The sequence below is a fragment of the Scyliorhinus torazame genome, chromosome 6 (genome assembly GCF_047496885.1).
Source record: "Scyliorhinus torazame isolate Kashiwa2021f chromosome 6, sScyTor2.1, whole genome shotgun sequence".
NCBI classification, from domain to species: domain Eukaryota; kingdom Metazoa; phylum Chordata; class Chondrichthyes; order Carcharhiniformes; family Scyliorhinidae; genus Scyliorhinus; species Scyliorhinus torazame.
The window spans coordinates 92,300,717-92,322,131 of record NC_092712.1 but is presented as its reverse complement, the minus strand read 5'-3'; the positions used below and the strand labels follow the sequence as shown (position 1 = coordinate 92,322,131).

Below are 21,415 nucleotides of genomic sequence, written 5' to 3'. Positions count from 1 at the left end.
CATAGAGTGCTTCCGACTGTGGTCCAATGACCAGACAACCATAACGAAGATGAGTCTGGCTCAGAAATGGACAGGAACCCCACCTAATCTTTTTGGACACTAAGGGCAATTTAGCATGACCAATCCACCTGGACAATGTTGTGTCCAGGGCAGGGGTCCAGGCGATATCCATGAGATAGACCTGGAAAAGACCGACCCGACTTACCACAGCTCAGCATTGGGTGAAGAAACTCAGAAGGCCCAGTCAGAGGGTTGCAGAGAGGGAACTTCGGACTGGGGGTGCAGGGTCATAATCCCCATGAAGCCCATGGGGAAACCATTACCGATCTCCACATGGGGATCATGGATTACAAGCTTCCCCGGTAGTGGGCGGAGGTCCTCAGTGGAGGCTCATAAATTAGGGCATAAAAGCTGGCCGAGCAGGAAACGGCTTTGCTAAAGCAAAATAAATCTTCATCATTCCACCATTGGCTGCCTTGGACATTACATTTCCTTTATTTCTTCTTCAATTCAATTCCCCTCTGAACTTTTTATATTCTACCTGCTTCTCAGTTGTATTATCCACCCATCGTCTGTCATAAAGTCCCAAAAGACATGCTGTTAGGTAATTTGGGCATTCTAGTGGGCAGCACCGTGACGCAGTGGTTAGCACTGCTGCCTCATGGCGCCGAGGTCCCGGGTTCAATCCCGGCTCTGGGTCACTGTCCCATGTGGCGTTTGCGCATTCTTCCCGTGTTTGCGTGGGTTTCGCCCCCACAACCCAAGATGGGTAGGGTAGGTGAATTGGCCATGCTAAATTGCCTCTTAATTGGAAAAAATGAATTGGGTACTCTAATTTATTTTATTTTTAATTTGAACATTCTGAATTCTCCCTCTGTGTACCCAAACAGGCACCAGAATGTGGCAACTAGGGGCTTTTCACAGTAACTTCATTGCAGTCATAGAATCATAGCATTTACAGTGCAGAAAGAAGCCTTTCAGCCCATCGAGTCTGCATCCCATAACCCAGTAACCCCACCTAATCTTTTTGGACACCAAGGGCAATTTAGCATGACCAATCCACCTAGCTTGAACATCTTTGGACTGTGGGAGGAAACCGGAGCACCCAGAGAAAACCCACACAGACACGGGGAGAACGTGCAGGCTCTGCGCAGACAGTGACCCAAGCCAGGAATAGAACCTGGAGCTGTGAAGCTACAGTGCTAACCACTATGCTACCGTGCCCCACAAGTGTTAATGTAAGCCTAACTTGACAATAAAGTTTTGAACACTTTTGACACATCATCTTAAATTATGTACTCATTTGGAATTTAGAAGAATGGGGGGAGGGGGAGATCTTATAGAAACATACAAAATTATGAAGGGAATAGATAAGATAGAAGCAGAGAAGTTGTTTCCACTGGCAGGTGAAACTAGAACTAGGGGGCATAGCCTCAAAATAAGGGGGAGCAAATTTAGGACTGAGCAGAGGAGGAATTTCTTCACCCAAAGGGTTGAATCTGTGGAATTCCCTGCCCGGTGAAGCAGTTGAGGCTACCTCGTTGAAAGTATTGAGGTAAAGATAGATAGACTTTTGAACAGTAAAGGAATTAAGAGTTATGGAAGATCAGCTATGATCTTACTGAGTGGCAGAGCAGGCTCAAGGGACCATATGTCCTACACCTGCTCTTAGTTCTTATGTTATGTTCATGCAATTGCTCTCTCCATCACCCAGGGAGCTCTGTTTGCCCTATTTTTCCCTTGAGCGCGCCCGAATTCTCTCTTCTTTACAGGAAATTCTGTTACTGTGTAATCTCTCGAAAAATAATTTATTTGGGGCAGGTCCATTCTTACACTTCGGTTGGCTTTCCTCCACTTAATTATTGTTATTCTGATCGCCCCTTGTCCTTTTCCATTGTACCTAAAACGTACAATACAATGATCACTGTCCACTAAACATTCCCCTAGTAACACCTGATCCATGAACCAGGTCCGGCTATTCCCTTGTTAGATTGGAAAAGTATTACTCTAGAAAATGCTCCTGACCATATTCCAGGAACTGTCTGGCCTTGAATCATCCAAATATTGACCAAGAGTGGTAATGCAATAATCTTGCACTTCTCTAATTTCCTTGCAAATTTGTTTCCCTACATCTTTTCCACTAGTTGGTGGCCTATGGCCAATGGTAATGGCAACTTTTTTGTTCCTGTTCCTGATCCCTCTGGGACATCCTCTCCAGCACATGTTCTCCTTACTCAATACTGCCATCCAACTTCCTTTCTTCCCTTTCCTGAATGGCTTGCATCCAGGAATATCCAATAGCCTTTCCAGCCCTTCTTTGAGCCAAGTCTGTTATCACCACAACATCATATGTCCATGTATCTTTTGCTTCTGCAGCTCAACAATCCTCTTATTTCGATACTAATTTGTGCATGATACCCAGAATAATCCGGCGATTACTACTTTTGGAGATACTGTTCGCTAAATTCCTAGCTAGCTCCCTATATTCTGACTGCAGGACCACATTCCTCTTTCATCCCATGTCATTGGTACTGTGGATCAGGATCATCGCTGTTCACAATCCACCCCTTCCCCTCCTTATGGTGTTCTGCAGCTATTCAGTGACATCCATGACCCAGGCAGCAGGGGGATAACATACCATCCTAGATTTCTGTCAGTGGCCGCAGATATGCCTGCCTGCTACCCTATCAAATCACCTTTCCCTATTGCTCTTCCAGTAATCTACATGCCCTCCTGTACAGCTGAGACCGCCATAGTGCCTTGACTCAGCTCTGGCAACACTCCCTAGATGAACCATCACTCTCATCAGTATTCAGAAAGGAAATGCTCTCAGTGGACTCCCACACTACCTTCCTATTTCTTCTCTTCCTGCATGTTGTTGAGCTTCGTGGTGACCACATCTACATATGAGCCATCCACAAAGCTTTCATTTTGAGAATCTACCACACCTACGTCAGCTGCTGCTCAAGCTCTGAAACCTGGAGCTCAAACTGCTGCAGCCGATGACACTTGCAGTGCAAATAGTTATCAAGGTCACAAGAAACATTCTGGAGTTCCTACATAGAACAGTCCACTCCAGAAGTCGGAGCTGCCCTGCCATTCCTCCATTGAATAATAAACCTTACTACTTAGGACTCACCAACCACTCACTTCTCTTCCATTGTCACTTAAACATAAATATAGAGAGGTTCTTTGGAATGCTTTTCTTATCAACCAAAAACAGGATCAGTTTCCCAAATACATGCTTATGATATCCAGCTCTATCACACTATTATCTTTAATATGCCAGATTGAGTACTGGATGTCATTCAATCAAAAAACAGAAATTTCCTCTCATTAAATATTGGGAACACTGAAGCCATATTCTTCAGCCCCCATGTCAGAATCCATTTCCTGGCCAATGAATCTATCATTCTTCATCATTGTAAGATTTAGTGAACCAAAGATGAACCAGACAGTTTGCAATCTTGGGGTCATATACGACCCTGAGAAGAGCTACCAACCACATATCCATCCAACCACAAAGACCTTGCGTCAGCTCATCTGCTGCTGAAATCCTCATGCCTTCTTGATTTGGAATTGGACTACAGTAACATACTCCTAGCTGATATTCCACTTTCTACCTTCCGGAAAGCCTTTCCACCCTCAGTTCATTCAACAAACTATTTTCTCCATGTCCTAACTTGCACCAAGTCTGGCTTTCCCAGTATCCCTGCACTCGCTGACCTACATCTGTTCCTAGTTAAGCAACAGTGCAATTTTAAAATTTTCATCCTGGCTTTCAAATGGCTCAATGGCCTGGTGTAGCCACCTGGGTTGGCCATTTCCCGACTTAAAATGGAGAACCGCAAAGGTTGAAGGGAAATTCAGCCAACACAGGCAAAGACTAGCAAGTGCAGAAATCATGTATATTGAAATCTGCAAAACAACCAGACAGCACGAAAACCAGCAGCTATCTGCATAGTAATGCAGCAGCCATCTGCATAGTAATGGGCGATTCCAGGGCACAATGGCAACAGTTAAGGTGAATAAAGCCAAGCCAGACTCCTCGGCGCCAGCAGGAGCCAAGACAAAGGAAGGCCAACGGACATTTAGGGACCGCCCAACGATCAGGGAACAACTCCAGTATTGGAGAAATCGATCCAAGTGATCGGAACGCAGTCCAATCACTTGGAACCAGGTACGGGGTCCGCCCCGAAGGGCGGGAAGCCCCTGGGGACTATAAAGTAAAGCCCCCAAGTTCAAATCGTTCTTCTTTGGCAGGGTCACTCAGCAGCTCGAACCAACCCTTGACAGTGACCTGCCTCGCTGCCGTCAACTAAGTAAGTCTCAAGTCAACGCTCGCTACGAGATTGGCGCTCCTAGCTACCAGTCCATACCAGCTTTCGAATCCTGTGGACTCAGGACCTGAACAAAAGGCCATTTGTTCCCCTGACCTGGTGGGCCAGTCCGAAGCTAAGTATAGGCCTTTTAGTGATCGGAATAGCCTAGAAAATAGGGTTTATGCATGAGTAGTGATTTACTGTGTATAATAAATGTGTTTTGATTTGAATCTTACTAATTGGTGTGTTGAGTTATTGATCATTACTTGAACTTGAACCTCGTGGCGGTATCATAAAGATACCTGGCGACTCTAGAGCAAAGGTTAAACAAACAGAGCATATTACGATTTAAGAGTCAACCAAAAATTAGCAACACAAGTGCTAGCTTTTGGTTGGCTCTTAAATCGTAATTTGCTCTGTTTGTTTAACCTTTGCTCTGGAGTCGCCAGGTATCTTTATGCCGCCACGAGGTTCAAGTTCAAGTAATGATCAATAACTCAACACACCAATTAGTAAGATTCAAATCAAAACACATTTATTATACACAGTAAATCACTACTCATGCATAAACTCTATTTTCTAGGCTATTCCGATCACTAAAAGGCCTATACTTAGCTTCGGACTGGCCCACCAGGTCAGGGGAACAAATGGCCTTTTGTTCAGGTCCTGAGTCTGCAGGATTCAAAAGCTGATATGGACTGGTAGCTAGGAGCGCCTATCTCGTAGCGAGCGTTGACTTGCGACTTACTTGGTTGGTGGCAGCGAGGCAGGTCACTGTCAAGGGTTGGTTCGAGCTGCTGATTGACCCTGCCAAAGAAAAACGATTTGAACTTGGGACCTTTACTTTATAGTCCCCAGGGGCTTCCCGCCCTTCGGGGCGGACCCCGTACCTGTTTTCAAGTGATTGGACTGCGTTCCAATCACTTGGATTAACTTCTCCAATACTGGAGAATCCCTGGTCGTTGGGCGGTCCCTAAATGACCATTGGCCTTCCTTTGTCTTGGCTCCTGCTGGCGCCGAGGAGTCTGGCTTGGTTTTATTCACCTTAACTGTTGCCAATGTGCCCTGGAATCGCTCATTACTATGCAGATGGCTGCTGGTTTTTGTGCTGTCTGGTTGTTTTGCAGATTTCAATATACATGATTTCTGCACTTGCTAGTCTTTGCCTGTGTTGGCTGAATTTCCCTTCAACGTTTGCAGTTCTCCATTTTAAGTCGGGAAATGGCCAACCCAGGTGGCTACACTGGTCCCCTCCCCCCTTTGGTCATCTGTCCAAATATCTCATGCGGTTTTGGGTCAAAATTATCACTTTATAACCCTCCTGCGAAGAGCCTCAGAATGTTCAAAGTGCCATAGGAATAAAAGATTTTTTGCAATGGATTATTTTTTCCTGGTTACACAAGGTACTATAAAACATAACTAAGCTAGTGTATCCTTACAGGAACACTCCTGAGAATATTCTGAACTAACTATTCTCTGATGGAGGACTGGAGGAATGCTTCCTTCCAAAATGGGTCCCATAGGTCTGAATATTTAATGGCTAGAAACATTAAAACAGGTAAGTATTAAGTCATCTCCGCTTTTACATTAAGCTAAAAGCAAATTTTTAAAAACAATGCATCAATGCAACAAATAAGAATCATGCAGTTATAATAGAGTTGGCATAATAGAGATGAACGCAATTAGTCAGATCATGGTCAAATACAGTAATAGGCTACTGAAGAACTCAGTTCCAATTTTTAAAATCATACATTTTATATTTATATTTCCCTCATACATTTTAATGTTAACAATCATAATGGAGACTAACAATTACAGCTTGTCACATTGTAACTGTACTCACACCAGTTTCATCATAGCCCAGCCTAAGGATTCTTAGCACTCTGAACTGCATTTTGAAGTTATAGTCTGAATGGCATACTTCTGAATTAACACTGTGTATTCAATTTTTAAATCCAACAACATTTTTTTCTTCTGAGAAATTTTCCCATTTTTTATTCTTTTATGGGACATGAGCCTCACTAGCAATGCCAGCACTTGTTGCCCATCCCTAACTGCAGACAGTGGTGATGAGCCACCTTCTTGAACCACTGAAGACTATGTGATGCAAGAAGGAAGTTCTAGGATTTTGACTCCGCAACAGTGAAGGAATGGCATGGTTTCAAGTCAGAGTCTAAGATGGTGTGTGGCTTTAAGGGAAACTGGAAGTTGGTTCTCTTCCCATGCATCCACTGCCCTCGTCCTTCTATGTGGCAGAGGTTGCAGTTGAAGGAGGTTGGCAAGTTGTGTATGTTCATCCTAACCCTAGGAAAGATAATCTATTTTATCTTTCACACAACTATTCTCGAATGTTACAAAATATGTCATTAGCTCTCTAATTAGCTTGTGACATAATTCACACTGACTGCTGACAAAATCTATGATTAATAATATGCTATTTGGCACCTTTCCATGCGAGCACAGGAAATGCAACACCTGCCCACTTTTCTCCTCTCATCTAACCATCCAAGGCCCCTAACCACTCCTTCCAGGTGAAACAGAAATTTGTGTGTACTTATTTCAATTGAGTATATGGTACTTGCTTGCCACAATGTGGTCTGCTCTACACTTGGGAAACCAATGCTAAGGGGTAACTTTAGGATCTTTCCAAGATATCTTAGTCATAGAATAAATCATAGAATGGTTACAGATAAGGACGTGGTCATTCTGCCATGTGTCCGTGCTGGCTTTCTGTAAGTCACTCAGCTAGTCTCACTTTCCTGCCTTTTTGCTGTAGTCCTGCTAATTTTCTCTTCAAATAATTATACAATTCCCTTTTGAAAGTCACGATTGAATTTGCCTCCATTCACTCCCAGACAGTGCATTCCCGAGATTAACTACTTGCTACTTCAGGAGGCCTCTGATTCTTTTGCCATTCACTTTAAATCAGCGTCCTCCAGTTCTAACCTGTAAATGGGAACAGTTCTCCCCAGCTACAGTCGGTCCATCATGATTTTGAATACAGTGTCAAATTTCCTCTCAACCTTCACTGCTCCAAGGTGTCCCAACTTGTCCAATCTATCCATGTAATTGAAGTCCCTCATCCCCAATACCAATTTTCATATATTTCTTGGGTCCACTCCAGAATTAAGGCACATTACTCCAGCTGAGGCTCAACCAGTGATTTGCCATGGTTCACCATACCATCCTTACATTCGTACCCCATTTAGAAGCCCCAGGGTACTGTATGCTTTATTAATGGCTGTCCTGTCCTACCCTGCCTCCTGCAATGATTTGTGCACACTTGCCTATCCTCTGAACCTGCCTTGTGATTTGATATACATAGTGACCTTTTTTACTAATTTACGGGACATGGGCGTCGCTGGCTAGGCCAGCATTTATTGCCCATCCCTAATTGACCATGAGAAAGTGGTGGTGCCTTCCCGAACTACTGAAATTCATGTGCTGTAGGTACACCCACAGTGCTGTTCGGGAGAGAGTGCCAGAATTTTGGCAACAGTGAAGGAACAGCAATATATTTTCAAGGCAGGGTGGTGAGCGACTGGGGGGAGGGGGAGAGGAAGCTTCCAGGTGGTGGTGGTGTGAGCTGCCTTTCTCCTGCCAGATAGCATTAGTCATTGAGGTCTACAGCACAGAAAGGGTCCTTTGGCCCATCGCGCTTGCACTGATCAAAAACAATCACAGAAGTATTCTAATCCCATTTTCCAGCACTATGCCCATAGCCCTGTATGCCTGGCATCGCAAATGCACACATAAATACTTCTTAAATGTTATGAGGGTCTCCTTCTCCACCACCCTTCCAGGCAGTGAGTTCAAGATTCCCACCACCCTCTGGGTGAAAATGTTTTAACTCTTAAAACCTCAACCTCATGCTCCTTACCATAAATCTATGCCCCAGGGCATTGACCCTCCATCAAGGGGAAAGGTTCTTATCTCGACCCTTCAATTTTATAAATCTCAAATATGTCTCCGTCAGTCTCGTCTACTCCAAGGAAAACAACCTCAATCTATCCAATTTCTCTTCATAGCTAAACCTCTCCAGCCCAGGCAACAGGCTGGGAAATCTCCTCTGCATCCTTTCACATCCTGCCTATAATGTGGGTTCCAGAACGGCACACAACACTCTAGCTGCGGCCTAACCAACATTTTATACAATTCCAGCACAACTTCCCAGTCTTAAACTTTATGCCTTGGCTAATAAAGGCAAGTATACCATATGCCTTCTTAGTCACTATCCACCTGCCCTGCTACCTTAAGGGACCAGTGTACTTGCACACCAAGGTCCCTCTGATCCTCAGTGCTTCCCAGGGTCCTACCTTTTATCATGTATTCCCTTGCATTGTTTATCCTGTCCAAGTGTGTCACCTCACACGTACCCGGATTGAATTCCACTTGCCACTGCTCAGCCCATCTGATCAGCCTGTAATGCAAGGCTATTCGCCTCACTATTTACCACCCCACCAATTTTCTTATAATCCGCAAACTTACCGATCAACCCTCCAACATTCATGCCCAAATCATTTATATAAACCATAAACAACTATCCCAACACAGTATAGACTCAACTATCCCAACACACTACTGGTTGGTCTCTTTCCCCTTCCCCATCCCACATAAACTTGGGAGATCGCCCAAATCTATTCATACATCTTCTCTACTGAGTAGTTCTACACTCTGTATGCTTCACCCGGTGCCTGTCTATATATTTACGTTTTGTATTTATGTATGTCCTATGTTTTTCATGTATGGAACGATCTGTCTCGACTATACGCTGAATAATACTTTTCACTGTACCTCAGTCACGTGACAATAAATCAAATCTCTGATGCCCATGTCTCATTCTTCCATCACCCGTGCTCATTGATCGATACTGGTTCTTGGTTCAACAATGTCTTGATTTTATCATTCTCATCCAGGTTTACAAATCCCTCCATGATCTCACCCCTCCCTATATCTTCCAGCTTCAGACTCTGATATCTGCGCTCACCTATTTCTGGCCTCAAGCATCCTCAATTATAATCACTCCACCATTGTTGGGTTGCGAGACAAGGCAGGGGATTGGGTTTAGGTAAGGTGCTCTTTCGGAAGGTCTGTGCAGGCTAAATGGCCTCCTTGGTGGCCGTACTTTCAGTTGCCGAGGCCCCAAGCTCTGGATTACCCTCTCCGTCTTAATTTTAAGGAGTTTCTTAAAGGAGGAAAGTAAGATTTTGATCATCTGACCTAAAAACCATGGCTTAATGTCTTGCATTGTTTCATAATGCCCCTGGGGATGTCTTATGTTAAAGGTGCTACACACAAACAGGTCGTTGCTGTTGAGATAAACAGTTAGTCCCATCATTCACTAAGATTCCCCGCTGTGCCGTTATCTGATTACCATTCCAGCAAGTTACATTGCAGTTTTATTCAGGCTAAAGGGTGCAGAGAAAAGTCTAATTACTGATGTTCCACAACAGCAAAATTTGTGCTAATACATTACAATTGAATGCAGAACAGCATATTTAAAATATGATTGGTGATCTAACTAATAGCATGTAAAATGTGCAATGTAAACCATCAACAGTAGCCCGCTTGATCAGCACGCCATCATCAATGGTACACAGTGGCAGCAATGAATACCATCTAAAAGATGAGTACAGCAACTCATCAATGCTTCTTCAAAAGCATATTCCCAGCCTACAACCTCTTCAGTCTAAAGGGACATGGGAACACCACACCTGCGAGTTACACCATCATGACTTGGAACTATATCACTCCTTCAGTCACCGGGTCAAACTTTCCTGACAACACTGAGTGCACCTGCACCACTTGGTTCAAGGTGACGGCTCATCACCTTTTCAAGGGCAACTAGCGATGGACAATAAATGCTGGCTTAGCCAGTGATGCACACATCCCATGAATGAATTAAGAAGCAAACATTTTTGGGCGAAAGGAATATATTCTAACCTACCTTGAGCAAACTAATCTGATAAAAGGTTCTCTCTTTCCACAGATGGCTACCATACATGTGTCATCCCAGAATAGTGTGTTTATTGCAGATGTTCAACATCTGCAACGTTTTGTTTTTGTTTTGAGTTTTTCCAACACATATTAGGCCACACAAAGCAGCAATGGCTTCCGCCCTCATCTGCTAAAACTCTTCATTATTCCAGGACCATCCTGGAATGCAAAGGTAACCCACGGTTTGTTTTCTTGCAAACTGTCTTCAACTCCTCCCCCTCAATTTCTCCACCATAATCACCAAAATATGCAAGGAGCTCATGGGCTGTTGTGTCCCTAAAATTTAAACTATTTGACCAGCTGTCTCTCGTTTCCCTCCCTCCCTCTAGCCCACCAGACCAACTTTCCCCCTGCCCTAGCCCTGAAATCTCATCTATCTCTAGTTTCTCTCCCATTTCTTCAAATACCCTCTCGAAGCTCATTTTGTCCAGGAAGCGCACCTCCTGCTCCTTTTAGCTTATTCCCAATAGAGGCATTTTCATGCAACTTTGTTTATTCCATTTGTTCATGGGATGAGGGTGTCGCAGGCTGTGCCAGCATTTATTTATTTATTATAAATTTAAAGTAACCAATTATTTAATTTTTTTTTTACAATCAAGGGGCAATTTAGCGTGGCCAATCCACCTAATCTGCACATCTTTGGGTTGTGGGAGTGAAACCCACGCAGACACTGGGAGAATGTGCAAACCCCACCCGGACAGAGACGCAGGGCCGGGATCCTCAGCGCCGTAGTCCCAGTGCTAACCACTACGCCGTGTGCTGCCCCCTGTGCCAGCGTTTGTTGCCCATCCCTAATTGCCCTCAAGGGGGTCTGGAGTCAAATGTAGGCCAGGCCATGTAAGAATGACAGATTTCCTTCCCAAAAGGACATTAGTGAATCAGATGGGTTTTTACGACAATCGACAATGGTTTCATGGTCATCATTAGACTTTTAATTCCAGATTTTAATTCCAGATTTTTAATGAATTCAAATTTCACCATCTGCAGTGGTAGGATTTGAACCTGGGTCACCAGAGCATTAGTCTGGGTCTCTGGTTAACTAGTCCAGTGACAATACTACTACGCCAATGCCTCCAACTTCCCCAACTGGTCCAAATGTTAGCTGATATCATTTAAATCCATCATTACCCCTCCCTTTATAAAAATTGTAACAAAGGTAAACCATCCCTCTCTCCAGTACCTTTCCAATGCTATTCTGCTGGGTAGGACTGCACTTGCCTAGTCCCATACTAATTTAATCACAGCCAGAGGATCATTTGCAATGGTCCACTCCTGTTCAATGGGTCTAAGATGGCTGATAAATCCAACACGCAGACTCTGCCACATGCAAGGCAGATGTGTTTGAAGGGTCGAGTAGATTTGTTGTTTGGAGATTTGTGTGCTCTCCCAACTTTGTCAACCACACGCGCCAGCCATGCCTTCAAGATCTTTAGATCCTAAGCTCAGGAATTCCCACCCTTAACGTCTCCTCCTCTCTGCCCTCTTTTAAAAGACTCCTTAAAGCCTCTCTTTGGCCAAGCTTTTAAAAAGAAAACCTTTTGAGCACATGTCCCAATATTATATTTTGTCTGATGACATTCCTGTGGAACATTTCACTACATAAAAGGCACTCTTAATAGTTGTCAGAAGGAGGTACAGAATCTGCAAAGGGATATAGATAGGTTACATGAGTGGGCAGAAATTTGGGCAATGGAGTACAACATGGGTAAATATGAAGCAGCACACCATTTAAAAATGGAGAAAGATCATAGAACTTGGTGATACAGAGGATCTAGGTGTCCTGGTACATGAATCACAGATAGTATACAGGTACTGCAAGTGATTAAGAAGGAAGGCAAATGGAATGCTGGTGTTTCCTGCAAGAAGAATTGAATATACATGTAGGGAAGTTTTATTACAGCCTTGGTGAGACCACATCTAGAGTACTATGTGCAATTTTTGTCTCCTGATTTAAAAAACTTTTTGTAAGCATGTGAGAGAAGGTTCATCCAACTCATTCCTGGGATGAAGAGGTTCCCTGTTGAAGAAAGGTTGAACAAGTTAGGTCTATGCTCATTGGAGTTTAGGAAAATGAGAAGTGATCTTTTTGAAATAATGAAATCCCGAGGGGACTTGATAGGGTGAATACCGTGTGGAGGAAGTTTCTTCTTATGGGGGAGAATAAAACTAGGGAACATAGTTTAAAAAATGAGGGGTCTCCCTCATAAGACAGAGATGAGGAAAATCCTTTACTCCCAAAGAGTCACTGGTGTGGAATTCTCTTCCACAGATAGTGGAGGCTTGGCCTTTGAATTTATTCAAGGCAGAGTTACACAGACCGAATAGCCTACTCCTGCTCCTAAGTTCCTATATGAATGTCAGATTTTGTAAGTCAACCTAAAATTTATATTAGAACCAATTACTTCTTCAGGCCTAGTTTGATTCTTTTAGGCTCATAGATCCTGAGTTTTCATTCTAATTCCAACAGTTACTTCAGCTTCAAACTGCTTAAAAGTACTCCAGAGTTAGACATTGTCATTTATTTAAAGGAAGCAACACAACTAATACAACATAAATTTACTAGAAGGTAGCCAACAACTACAGGAGCTATTGTACTTCAAAAATTATCTAGTTTATTATACATATTCAGCCACCCTGGCTCTTATGTCCACAATCAAAAGATATTTGATTATTATAGAATTGAACGATCTGCAGTATAAGAACGTTTATGTCCACAAATTCACTCTTATACTGACCCTGAAGAATTCTGTTTGGATGCTGCCAAGCGTTAAAGGACTTTAAAAATATACTGCTTAAGCAACAGAGGCTTGTAATCTGACTTTTTTTTAATGCAAAACGTTAGACAACGTGTGCAGATATCGTTAACTATAGAGAAAAAATACACATGTGCAGAGCAGTTTTGGAAGCAGCAGGTTTTTTTTGTGTAAGCAGTGACATAAGTATTCTTATTTCAATTAACGTATAGAGAGTGCAGCGAGCTGCTCCACAACACCTAGAGGCTTTTTTTTTGATCTTTCACAGCTCCTCCATATAGCTCTCAGCAGGTCTGGCAGCATCTGCAGAGAAGGAAACAGAGCTAACGTTTCAATTCCTTCTTCAGCACTAAAGAGAGGGAAAAATGTGCTGGGTTATATACTGTACAAGAGGGGGTGGAACAGCTATAACTGTGATTAGCGGGAGCTGGGAGAAAAAACAAGTGACAGACAACCCAGTGGGGGAGGGATGATTTTTGCATAGGAACAAAAAAGGTTTGGGACATTAAAAAAAGGTTACAATGGAGGAGATAGGTCACAACAAAATGTTAAGAGGGCTGTAATGCGCAGAATCAGAAGAAAAGGTGCTGTTCCTTCATTTTGGATTGGGTTTTATTGGAACATTGCAGCAGGCCAAGGATAGATATGGGGCATGAGAGCAAGATGTGGAGTTGAAATGGCAAGCAGCAGGAAGGTTGGGGTCATGCTACAGACTGAGTGAAGATGTCCAGTAAAGCAGTCACCCAGGCGGTGTTGTGTGTTTCTTGGTGGCAGCATACAGGAGTTGACGGAGGATGATACTTTGAATCCAAATGTTGGTTGGGTGGAAAATGAGAACAAGGGGTACCCATCATGGTACTGGGAGAGAGGGGGAAGGGTGAAGACTAGTGGGTACGGGAAATGGGTCGAACTCAGTTGAGTGCCCTGTCAAGAGCAGGTGGAAGAAATGTTGGTTAAGGAAAAAGGCACACATGTCAGAAGTGCCATTTTTGAAGATGGCATCATCAGAATAGATGTGACAGAGAAATTGGGAGGATGAGATGGAGTCCTTACAGGAAGCAGGGCGTGAGGAGCTACAGTCGAGGTAGCTGTGGGAATTGGTGGGCTTCTAATGTACGTTGGTAGTCAGCCCCCGCTGCCTGGAAGGATTGTTGCAATCTCTCCCAGCTCCCACTAATCAATGTTCCACCCCTGTCTTCTACGATATATGATCCAACACATTTTTCCCGCTTTAGTTCTGAAAGGTCATGCAGACTTGAAAATGTAATTCTTTTCTCTCCATACAGATGCTGCGAGACCTGAGATTTTCCATCTTTCTCCGTTTTTGTGTCAGATTCCAGCATCCGCGACATGTTGCATTTTATACGGTTCAAAAACCTCTACGCACGGAAACCATCTGAAAGCCCTGGCGAGGTACCATTAACACTGTCTGGAGCGGATTTTCCACATCAGCTGGGAGGGCAGACGTACTAACATTAGCATCCTTGAAGGAGGCAAGGGTACCAGCATCGAGGCCATGATCATCCGAAACCAACTCCGCTGGGCCAGCCATGTGCTTCAGATGCCAGAGTCCCAACTGCCAAAGTAAACCTTCTTCGCCCAGCTCAAGGAAGACTCCCAAATTAGAGATGGCAAAGCAAGTGCGACAGCCATCCTGAAGGCTCATCTCAAGAAGTAAAACACTACTTGGGAGGAACCTCATGGTTGAAGGGACAATTCTTTGAGTCACTCAATAGCAAGAGGAAGTCCAGAAATGGAGCCAGAGAAAGGAATCTAGAGTCCAAGGGCCAATCTCACCTCCCAGCAACACCTGCCAAGTGTGTGGTCGGAGAAGTGGCTCTAGGGTTGGGCTCATCAGCCACGCAAGGATCCACAGAACCCATGACTAGTAACACGGAGTTTCTTAGGTGGATAAACATAATCATTAGCAAGTGATCAACAAAGAAGTTTTGTTATGCTCAATGCTTCAGCTACAATTGAGCTCACTGCCTTGAATATTTCACATGTCCAAGTTTAAGCAAAAAAGCAAAATGCTGAAAATCCATAACAGATTTTAAAAAACAAAAATGCTGGAAATACTCAGCAGGTCAGACAGCATCTGTGGGGAGAAAGAGTTAATGTCCCAAGTTGGTGACTCTTCATTCTGGTGAAGGGTCATTGTCTTGAAATGTGAACTTTGTTTCTCTCCACAAATGTTGCCTGGACTACTGAGTTTTCCCAGCACCTTCTGTTATTATTCTAGAAGGAATGAGAAATCTGATCTTGGAAGATTGAACCCAAATATATCTTTGCTCAATTAGGTCTCGCAAAAGCCAACCCAAACTTTGTTCATTTGTTTTTGGCATGCCAAATTTGCTCACTCATCCTATGCAGTTTTTGGCAACGCAACTGTTGGTTTAAGCAATGCCCATAATGACTTCATATAATGTAACCTAGTGGATTTATCTGTATCTTAGCCTTTTCCCTCTAGTACATGCAGCACGTTGAACACGATTAATGAAGAAAATCATACCTGCTCAAAATGCAATATCCAAAAACATATTTTTTGCCTTGGTTTAGATTATAAAGTTTTCTTTAAAAACATGGCTGAAGTTCAGAACATAAAATGATTGTAATACACTACAAATAAATGTGAAATTCTCATTGTCTTGAACTACTAAAATAAATTATGTTGACTACCTATAATTAAAAGGAGAAGGAAGGAAAGAGTGTGGGACAAAGAGAGCACACAGGCACATTCTCCAGTACATGAGCTTCAGTGTACCTGATCAGCAATATAGCTGGATATCAAGATAAAGCATCAGCATTGCTGAGCCAGGAGTGCCAGCAAAGAGTAGTCCTGTTATAAGAGGGTGGAAACGGCTTCGGTTTCTGCTAGGAATGGGAGACGGTTCCAATTAAAGATTGGCAAACTTTCTTTCACAACAGCATTTCCTCCAACAAGAAATGCCATAGCACTAAAAAAAACTTCACAAGTGCTGTTGCAGTATTTAAAAACACTTGAACTGGGAATGCTATTGTTTAACCGGACTCAGAAACCGAAAAGATCTGCAACTAAAGCATATTCAATTTTAAGAATTTTATAATTGTGATGAATATAGGAAATGTTTATATATATATATTGTATTATACATCAGTTGCAGTAATGTTAGTCAAAGTCCAGATCATGGCTGCTAAAGCTGCAATTAAGGAGTTAACAGATAGGCAGGCTGGTGGGATGTCACTCATGGGAGGGGCTGGGTCGGTTTGTAATTTAATTTATCAGCTCTTCCCGGTGCCCATTTTTATCTTACTTTTTAGAGTTCTGCTCTAGGTTCAGAGGAAAGGAGCTGCGTCTCTCAGACTGACTACTGAAAGCTTTTCTCCAAGGACTTTGTGAATAAATCTGTAAGCCACTAAGTATTAACTTTACTAATAAGTGGCATTTAATCTCGATGTGAATTTTGCTTAATTGAAATTTTGGAAGTAGGTTGGAATGTAAGCTCATAGACCGTTTTTAAAATTTATTTTTAAATGTTTGAAATGTTCATTGAAAAGCTGTTCTTTTTTCCTTGGCTGTTAATGGGGTTAATCCTGTGTTAATAATAAAATTCATTTTAATACAAAAAACCTTATTTGTCAGTGGAATCAATCCTCTCAGTTTACAAATTGAAAAATTGTTGAGGTTTCCCATCCGGTTTTCGAATATAAATTGAGGGTCTGGCATCATAGCAAAATGATACATTTGGCTCCTCAAGCTATTCCACTTCGGTGGTTACCAATTGTTACTAGTCACCAGAAATCGTAAATTTATGCGGCAGAAATTAAGAAAATGTACAGAAAAGCCTTTTAATTGTGTGCAGGTAAAGGAAAAGAAGATAGTGAGGCATTTACAAATACTTTCCATTAATCAGAGTTTACTCTCATTATTTATTCACTGGTACTCTGAATAAACACTGAAATAATTTTTTGGTAATTTTGGAAAGGCTACAGAATTGCACAGCAGTAAGTCAAGAGAAAATATTCAAATACAGGCCAAATCATGCCGCCATTCTGCATGAGACTGATATCAGTAGGAACCAACTTCATTGTTGTCTTGTGCCAAAAGAATTAGAACCTAGCATTTTCAAAATTCTAATTTCACATGCCTTGAAGCAGAGTTTCATACATATTAAAAAGGCTTTCCATCTGTTAATTGAGTAACACTAGTGTTAATACTTAATCATAGTATCTCTAGTAAAATGCAGATCTGATGCAAAATTATGCAAATTAATGTTCAGCACTGGCTTTAAATAGCTAGTTTCACAATAAAGCAGCTGTCAATTTTATCAGATCCATACACGTCTGTAGTTTGGCACCCTGTGGTGTTCCCTCATGTTCTCTAGCTCCTGTTTTAATACCATTGGTGCATTTGCTGAATTTTAGAAATGTTCAGCCAAGTAATACTGAATAAAACAATGTTGTGACTAGTATGTTAGGAAATTTCAAAATCTATTTCAAACATTTTGAACACAACTTTTTTGGTACATTAGATGGCAACTGTAGCAAGAACATGGATATAGACAGGTTAACAAAGTGGGAAAGGAAAAAGAGGTTGAATATAATGGAATATTCACTTTGGAAGGAAAAATAGAAGAGAATATAGAATAATTTTTTAAATAATACTGGAAAATGTTGGTATTCAGGGGGACCAGGAGTCAAAGTTAATAATGCAACTACAGCAAGCATGTCAGTTTGGTCTCCTTACCCAAGGATATACTCGTCTTAAGAGTGTGTGCGCAACCAAAGTGCACTAGACCGATTCCTAGGATGTGGAGAGATTGAATAGGCTAGGCTAATATTCCCTAGCATTTAGAAGAACACGAGGTGATTTCATCAAAATATATGAAACTTGTAACAAGCTAGATGCTGGAAGAATGTTTTCCCTGGCTGGGGACTAGAACTACCAGGTCAGGACTAAGATGGAGAGAAATTTCTTCACTCAAAAGGTTAGCCCACCTTTGAAATTCTCTACTCAAGAGTTATTGACACTCAGTTGTTGAATACATTCAAGACGAAGGGGAATATACTTTTTGACGTAAAGGGAATTAAGATATAGGAATTGTGCGGAAAAATGAAATTAAAATTGGCCATGATCGTATCGAAGGTGCAGCGGGCTTAAAAAAGGCCAAATTTCTTACTTCTGCTCCTATCTCGTGTTTTGGTCCTTACATCTCACAATTCTTCTTTGTGGTTTCCAAAACCTTCAAATCACTCGACAGACTTCAACAGTGAAATGCTGCTGACCAATGTGGGCAATGGTTTCAAACAGCTTGGCAACTCCTCTGGAGCCTCCAAATCAAACAAAATATGATTTATTTATTGAGCCTTCATCCCGTTTTGAGTTTTCAATTTAAAATATAAAAATGGTAGCACATCATAAAGATAAGCATGATACACTGATTTGCATTCACACACAAAAGCCTCCAGTCAAACTGGGACTCAAAAAACGGTGTAGGATGCCTCAAAAATGAATGAAATCAGTTTGCGATCCTTAATGCGCTACTTGCTCAAGAACATTTCAGATAATATGGGCAAGCAGGTTATTCTTAACACCTTTTTATTCATTCATGGAATATGGGCATCACTGGCAAGGCCAGCATTTGTTGTCTGTCCACAATTGCCTTTTAAAAGCTGGTGGTGAGCTGCTGTCTTGAACTGCTACAGTCCATCTGATGTAAGCACGCCAATACTGTTATTAGGAAAGAAGTTCCAGGTTTTTGACCTCGCGACAATGAAGAGACGACTTAGTTTGAAGCCAGAATAGTATGGTTTAGAAGAGAACTTGCAGGTCATGGTGTTTCCATGCATTCGCTGCCCTTGTCCTTCTAAGTAGTAGAGATTGTGGGTTTGGAAGTTGTTGCAGTAATTCTTGTAAATGGTACCATCTGCTGTCGCACTGCATCTGTTGTGGAGGGAGTGAATGTTTAAGGTGGAGGATGGGGTGCCAATCATACAGATTGCTTTGTCCTGGATGGTGTCAAGCTTCGAGTGTTAGTCACACTCATCCAAGCAAGTGGACAATACTCCAACACACTCATGACTTGGGCCTTGTGGGCATACTTTCAGAAATCAGGAGGAGAGTTACTCACCGCTGAATTTCCAGCCTCTGCCTTGCTCTTGTAGCCGCAGTATTTTTATGGCAAGTCCAGTTCAGTCAATGGTAACTCCCTGGATGATGCAAGAAGAGATGGTCATTGCCTGGTATTTGTGTGGCACAAATGTCACTTGCCACTTACCAGCCCAAGCCTGAATTCTGTCCAGATGTTGCTGCATATGTAAACAGACTGCTTCGCTATCTGAGGAATTGCAATCTTGCAAATTGCTCACCATCCAAACTTGACACCAAAATAGGGCACAAAGCTATCCTGCAAGACAGTGATTACTTCAATCAAATCATTGCTCGTGCCCACTTACAAATGAGCCTTAGACCAACACTTCTGGATCTAAGAGTGCCCAAACTACCTGCCAGAAGTGACATACATCCATAGGACCTATTCTCCACAAACAAAGGTAATACGTTCAAGCCTTGTCTTTTTTTTTTTAAATTACTGGGGAGTTGGCAGAGCTTGTAGTTCCCTGTGGCTTTCTCCATCACAATGCCTAGGCCATAGTTGACATACTAACCAATCAGCGCCCTCGTCTCCGGTAGTATAAAATGTTGCGATATTTGAATTTTGGTATTCTTGGCGAGTGCATGACAAAATGCTTCAACATGTTGCTCTTTCCAGCTGTATTCAAACTTGAGAGACAGTGGAGGTGGTGAGAGCTTGTTGCAAATGGTGTCAGTATGTGTGAAAATTGACACTACGTTTTCAAATGATGGCAACCAGGGGCAGCATATAAATGAGAAATAGGAAGGACCCAAGGATAGATCCTGGGGGCACCGGATGTAAGGGACTTGGAAGAGAAGCCATTACAGGTGATTTTCTGGCTATGATTAAATAACAATGGAACTAGGCGAGTGGACTCTCATCTAGCCAAACAGCAGTGGAAAGACATTGGAAGAGGATGGTGCGGCCAACTAGGTTAAAGGCTGCAGACAGGTCAAGAAGGACAAGGAGAGACAGTTTACTTTTGTTAGACACAGAGAATGTAATTTCAGACTATTGGTACACTAATCAGCCATTTTGACGCTATAAACAAATTTGCTGCAGGCCAAATTCACCCAGATTCAGGGACAAGAAATTATAATAGAAGCACAGATGCACATGCAATATTCTCCTGGCACATTCACAATATAACGGTTCTACATCCATGCCTTCCCAGGTGTCAGGAAATGATCAGGCACACAATCTCACCGTCGACCTGTCGGTCATGTGGGGGCCAGGTGAAGAATTACAAGGTCAGACCGCTGCAAGCAGATTAAAATGGCAAATCTAACGGGCATCTGGGAGAGACAGTGGCATAGGAGCAATATCGCTGGGAGAACCAAGTTAATGCTCTGGGAGCAGAGGTTCAAACCCTAATAATAATCTTTATTAGTAGGGGCAGCATAGTGGTGCAGTAGTTAGCATTGCTGCCTCACAGCACCGAGGTCCCAGGTTCAATCACGGCCCTGGGTCACTGTCAGTGTGGAGTTTGCACATTCGCCCTGTGTTTACGTGGGTTTCGCCTCCACAACCCAAAGATGTGCAGGGTAGGTGGATTGGCCAAGCCAAATTGCTCCTTAATTGGAAAAAATGAATTGGGTACTCTAAATTTAGAAAAAACATCAACAAAAAAACAATCTTCATTAGTGTCACAATTAGGCTAACATTAACACTGCAATGAAGTTACTGTGAGAATCCCCTAGTCACCACAGATCTGTTCGGGTACACCGAGGGAGAATTCTGAATGTTCAATTCACCTAACAAGCACGTCTTTTGGGACTTGTGGGAAGAAATCGAAGCACCCAGAGGAACTCCACGCAGATAAGAGAAGAACGTGCAGACTCCGCACAGACAGTGATCCAAGCCGGGAATCGAACCCGGGTCCCTGGCACTGTGAAGCAACAGTGCTAACCACTGTGCCATCATGCCGCCTACCATGGTAGCGGATGGAATTTAAATTCAATTAATAAAATCTGAAATTGAAAGTCAGTGGCAGTAATGGTGACCATGAAACTATCAATTGCCATAAAAACCCATCTGGTTCACTAATGTTTTTACCCCCCTTTATTGAAGAAAACCAGCCTTACCTGCTCTCGCCTACATCTGCAGTTCCACAGCAATGTGACTGACTCTTAACTACCCTTTTCCGTTCCAAAATGGTCTAGAAATCCACTCGCTAGAAGGGCAACAAATGCTGACCTTGCCAGTAACACCCACATCCCACGAAAGAATA

The 21,415-nt window shown here is 42.6% G+C and overlaps 1 protein-coding gene across 9 annotated transcripts in view; it reads right to left on the bottom strand.

Annotated features, from left to right (window-relative positions):
- The window catches only part of arhgap21a (Rho GTPase activating protein 21a), a 312,775-nt gene that overhangs the window by 254,245 nt on the left and 37,115 nt on the right, over nucleotides 1-21,415 (bottom strand). The window contains exon 3 of one of the 9 annotated variants that reach the window (XM_072508458.1): nucleotides 19,183-19,261. The exons of the other annotated variants lie outside the window; for them this stretch is intronic. The gene's annotated coding sequence lies outside the window, so the exon portion shown is untranslated. The remainder of the gene's footprint in view (nucleotides 1-19,182; nucleotides 19,262-21,415) is intronic. 9 annotated transcript variants of the gene reach the window in all.